A 6,222-nucleotide genomic window follows, 5' to 3' on the forward strand; every position below is an offset into this window, starting at 1 on the left:
ACTGATGAGGAGGATGAGACTTTAAATAAACAGTAACTAACTGTCTCAGGGACTCACGCTAGTAACTGGCAGCATCACAACTGGAAAGCCTACGGGTTTCAAATCCCCTTCACTGTGCCACATGGTGCAGTCTCCCACTGTATTAAAGAGGTTGTGGAATAAAAATAAAACTCCCAATTATACTAGTTAGCTAGTTCACCATTGATGAAAAACTCAGAACTTGTAGTGAAAGTGGATTTTTTTCTCTTGCCTAAGACAGCATCAACACAGCAACAGTTCAAGTCAGACTTATGCTCACCTACTTTTGAATCTCTAGATTCATTAGGATAGAATAGAGAAATTGTGAAAGTACTGAAAATGAACTAATTCTGCTAACAGGTTGATAGATTTATCCAGAAATCAGTTATCAGATGTAAGGCGCTAGCTAGATCACAAAGATAGGGTCTCTTCTATCAAGGAAAGTTTCTAGGCACTCTTGTATACATACAGATCTCATCCTTAGAAAGACCAACCTGCTTCAACCTTGCTGTAAGGCAGGATCTCCCAGTCTATCTTATATCAAAGTTATCATCTCCAGTATGGGTAAGCTGCCTGAGAGGAAGCACCATGTCACATTTCTTGTGTCTATCACATTACCTGACAATGGTGCTTGCCCAAGGTAGGAAGGGGCTATTTACAAAGTCCGTTGGAATCAAAGATGATTTGGGGAATTGATTTCATTGACCAGCAGCAGGATCACAGCACTGTAGGGGGAACTCCCTGCCATCACCAAGGGAATACTGCCAAATTTCTGCTGCAAATAACGAAATTTACACTTTCTGTGAAATCGCTGAAAAGTAGTGGCAAGTTGTAGGTTAGAAGCTTCCATGGTCAGAATAATTGCAACAAAGAGAAAATTTACTTCCTTCCAGACAAATCCTGCGGCCATTTTTGTACTGAGGGACTTCCCTGTTGCTTGTCTAGTTTCTGATGGGTTTATTTTTTTTGCCTTTAAAAGAATCACTAAGCTGCAAAAACCTATATTGGAAGAAAGATAGGAATCTCACTTTCCTTGAAAGCTACACTCATCTCCTCCAGCCTCTACTCCTATCCCTGGCCCCCTCCCCCACATCCCTCAGGACCATCAGTGATGTCTGGGGTAGATGGGGTCCTGGAACAATCACACAGGAGCAGGCCACAAGGCTTTCACATTGAGTCATCCCCTCAGCAGTGTGGGCTGACACGAGTGCTCATGTCTAACTTGCATGTTGTCCTTTCCCAGCTAACCTGAAAGTTTCTGAAATAAAAACATTGGAGAAGTTCTGCAGGGCCTCTGGCATCCAAGACAGGGCCCCCTGCCTACAGTGTACCAGCTGTCCCTTAGGTGGTGAGAACTACTGCCACCCTCTCCTGTCCTCTACAACCCACACAAGATCTACAGGAGACCTCCTCCTGGTAGCCAGTCAGTCATGGTGAATAGAGGACTCCCCATTCTCAGTTTGGTGCTTACCAAGATTTTTCTTACACTCAGGACTCAAGTTACTGTTAACCTCCCTGTGAACTGCCACTGACTTGGCATAAGCCATCCGTCAGTGCTTGAGTCCTGTCAGCAGTTTCTCTGCAGCATCCAGCCTGTCACCCTGTGAAATTCACCATCAGGGTGACACCAGGCACCATGAACTGTGGTGGTCAAGTCTTAAGCATCCCCAGGTGGAGACTTGTCTCTTGGTAGATTTCTAATGCAGTCCCCAAAACGTACTGCCCACCCACTGTGTACCTGGAGGCAAAGAGAAGCAATGCAAGCAGCTGAGTCCAGCAAGAAGTCAGAAACAAGCAGTAATCCTTTGTGACACTACCAGCCAAGAATGGAGTGCACTGCATGAGCTCAGGCCCAGCATGGGAAGCAGACTTCCACAAGGAGAGCTGTTGGTCATTGGATCATTGGATCACAGGTCACTGGATCTTCACCATACCTCTATCAGGTAGATATAATCTTGCCTATTTTAAGATGTGTAAACTGGGGCCCAAGTTATAAAGCTGACATGTAAATTAGATTCACACCACTAATCTGATCTGTTTGTTCACTGATCAGAAACAGATGCAATGACATCTAAAAAAGGTACAGAATAAATTCATCATGACACAGAGTAGGGTTTCTAGAAAAAGCTTTTAAATGTAATGATGTTAGGAAAGCTGGATAGAAATCTGAAAAAAAAATAGATTACATGCTAGGTAAATTTAGAAAGACTAATGAAATTATTATTATTATTATCTTTTTTTTTTTTTGAGTTGGAGTCTCATTCTGTCACCCAGACTGGAGTGCAGTGGCCGCTTTCCGGCCACCGCAGCCTCGACCTGCTGGGCTCCGGCGATCCTTCCGCCTCGGCCTTCCAAGTAGCCGGAACTACAGGCGCATGCTACTACGCCAAGCTAATTTTTAATTTATTGTGGAGATGAGGTCTCGCCAAGTTGACCAGGCAGGTCGCGAACCCACGGGCTCAGGCAATTCATTCACTTCATCCTCCCAAGGCGCAGGACTACAGGCTGAGCCACCAAGCCCAGCTGAAATCATTTTTTAACAACAGAACTGAATCCTTTTACCTTGTCACAGAAAGTAACATCCTAAACTCTGAAATTATTAACTGCAACAAACTTGACTATGTGAAAATATGAAACTAAAATAAAAATAGCTAAGAATCTGTAAAAAATTTGAATCAAATGGGATCATGATTCATCCTAAGTATATATTTCATACAAATTAATAAGAAATACATACATTATAGTAGGTGTGTGAAGGACATGATTCGATAGTTCACAGAAGAGGAAATAAGTAGATTTTCCTTATTTGTAATAAAGTAAATACAAGCCGGGCTTGGTGGATCAGCCTGTAATCCCGTGCTTTGGGAGGCTGAGGTGAGTGGATTGCCTGAGCCTGCGGGTTCGAGACCTGCCTGGGCAACTTAGTGAGACCTCATCTCTACAATAAATCAAAAAATTAGCTGGGCGTGGTAGTGCACGCCTGTAGTTCCAGCTACTTGGAAGGCTGAGGTGGAAGGATCGCCAGAGCCCAGCAGGTCGAGGCTGCAGTGGCCGGGAGCAGCCACTGCACTCCAGTCTGGGCTACAGAGTGAGACTCTACCTCAAAAAATAAAATAAATAAATAAAGTAAATGCAAACTAAAATGAAGTACCATTTTATTTCATTAATCTTAAAATGGAAAAATATATTACCAGCGAATATTTCTGACAATATTGTTGAACCTAATACCTCCTACAGTGCCAATTACAATCTAAATTATTAATCACTATAAACATTTGTAACAAGCAATAAAAATTTTCATAGCCTTTTACGTATGCAGGGACATTTATGCTATGAAAACAGTATAAAGGAAGAAAAAAGCCTTAATTGCAGTTATTTATTACAAATTTCTATAACAGTTAAAAATACTAGAGATAACCTAAATGTCCAAATTTAAGAGTTTAGAATATTAGCCACATAGAAAAATGTGGATTTATATGATATTGAGAAAAGCAGACCATAAAATTGTGCACGTGTTAGTGAAAAATATGACTGACACAGTTGTATAAAAAATATATATATGGAGAATATCTTAATGGAATATGAAAAAAATCTAAAATCCAGGAATAATGAGATTGCAAGTGAATACCTGCAAAAATATTCTTTCCACTGGCTGGAAAGAATTTCACCAAAATGCTAAGTATGGTTATGTTGCGGTATCAGGTCTGGGATGACTCCTGTATTCTATAACGTGATTATATAGCTTTTATGATGAAAAAGGCAAATACAGTTTTAAAATTTTTTCTTAAAAGGTCAAGGTAAGATTTGTACAGAACAGTTAAAATTAGGGAAGAAAAAGTTGCAAGAGTTTAAATATACCCTCTAAACGAACAGAAATAAACATACTCTTGAAAACAATTTAGTTTGGAGCACTGGATATGTATGGGGAACCCCCAAAAAATTGTTTATTAAAAATTGTGTATTTATCCTTACATGTTTAAATTTCAGTCACCTTCAAAATACTCTCCATTTGATGCAATACACCCATCGAGACACTTTTTCCACTGCTCAAAACAGTTTTAGAACTCAACAGTTTTTATGCCTTTTAATGTTTCTGCTGTTTTTTATTACACCTCTTCCACAAAAAGTTCCCTTTGAGGCCTTTTTTTCATTCAGGGAAACAAAAATAAATGTCACCCAGGGTGAGATCTGGTGAATAGGGAGGGTGGGGCACAGGGGTCATGCTGTTTTTGGTCAAAAGCTGCTGAACACTCAGCATGGTATGGGCAGGTGTGCTTGTAAATCACCCATCACCCATCATGAAATGGGCAAATGCTTGAAACAATCTCCAAAAAAAATTCACTGAAGTCAAACACGCAGCCTCTCAATGCTAGCTGGTTCACTGATGCTAATGGGTTCCTAGATCACTCACCTATCAGGGGGAGCCTGTACTACAAGAAACCCGCCTTCCCAAAGATAATTCTGCTTTGTGTGTGTGTGTGTTTTGTTTTTGTTTGGTTGGTTGGTTGGGGTTTTTTTGATCCCCCTTGGATTTAAAGTATCTCTGTTCCCAGGTTTGTGCCAGTCACTGTGGTGAACAGACACTCTCCTCACCCCAGGAGTTTAATCCCATGGGCAAGGCAAGACAGCCAAATAACAGTCACACTGGTGGCTCCAGCAATGTGGACAGAGGAAGGGATAGAGGTCAGAGAAGGCTCGGGGTGGGGTGGGGGGATGACAAAAGCAGGAAGATTACGACTACCTTGCTTTGTTCATACCTGTTGCAGAGAGTGGCCAGGACTCTCAGCCTAAGAGGAGGAGTGTTTCTACTAGTTGAGTTTTTATTTTCCTATGAGGAGTCCTGAGGGGTAGAAGAGAGCAGTATTGTGTTGACCTTGGTCATTGAAACCAGGCTGGGCAGTGTCCCTGGCTCTGACCTTTGCTGCTTCCTCCCATCCAGACAAATTCAGTAGGGCACACAGCACCCAGGCCCTGACAGAAAATTCACCATATGCTCTGGGCCATAGACTTCCCTTGGGTATGAAACCACGGCCCAGGAAGCAGAATCTCTGTTTTTACAATAAACAACCTGCTTCTACTTCCCCTCCACCACTGCCTACATTCCCCTCTTGGTCTGCTCATTTCATGCTTCTCTTTCACCTGGTGGTTTCTTTGCTGTTCATCTCTAGCTTTCAGGATCGCTCATGCTCTCTGAGCTCCAGGCGGAGGGATGCCCAAGGGAAGTGAAGTCCAGCAGCACTGAGCCTGTCTCTGATAGTCTCTGGGATCTGGCAAGCAAGCCCTGCCTCCGCTAGACTTCCGGAGGAGGAGGCTGCAGCCCCCTATGCCACCCAGGATGTGGGTACCACTCACCAGCAACCACAGGACCAGACATAAGAAAACTGCTCTGGGCCAGATGAGGTGGCTCATGCCTGTAATCCTAGCATTTTGAGAGGCTGAGGCAGGAGGACTGCTTGAGCCTAGGAATTCAAGACCAGCCTAGGCAGCATAGCAAGACCTCATCCCTACAAAAATAAAATAAAATAGCAGGTGTGGTGATGTGTGCTTGTAGTCACAGCTACTTGGGAGACTGAGGTAGAAGAATCAACTAAGCCCAAGAGTTCGAGGCTGCAGTGAGCAGTGATCGTGTCACTGCCCTCCAGTCTGGATGACAGGTGAGAGTCTGACTCAAAAAAAAAAAAAAACCCTTAAAAAACTGCTCTGAATCTCCAGCAGCCCCTCAGGTTGCACCCTCTGGGGTGGATCTTCAGGGGAAAGCCAAGCCTGGAGGCGGGAATGCCCATGGAGGGAAGGTCCACAGCACTTATTCCCTGGCCTCTTCTCTTGCCTGCCTATCTTATAATTGACCTAGGAGAAAAATTCTTAACAGGCATAGCCTAAATACATGCATGCCCAGCTCTCTGTGAGCTCTCGAAGCATTTCCCAACTCCCTGTGGGGGATTTCCATATACCAGAGGGTCCTCGAGCAAGGGTGACCTTACATCCCAGTTAAATATTAGTGCCTCTTTCAGAAATGTTCTGGTTTGGATCAAAAATTATTTCATCAGCCTATTTCAAATCAACATTAAACTGAGAACACACATACACATGCTGTTCTGTGTTCTTGACAATTAGAGGGACAGCATCCGTATAGTCCTAACCAGAGGGATCCCAGGCTTGTTTCTGGCTCCTCTCTGTGAGATGCATGATGTTACAATTGTCTGT

The sequence above is a fragment of the Carlito syrichta genome, unplaced genomic scaffold, assembly GCF_000164805.1.
Source record: "Carlito syrichta isolate Samal-C Ts95f unplaced genomic scaffold, Tarsius_syrichta-2.0.1 Scaffold309294, whole genome shotgun sequence".
Lineage (NCBI taxonomy): Eukaryota > Metazoa > Chordata > Mammalia > Primates > Tarsiidae > Carlito > Carlito syrichta.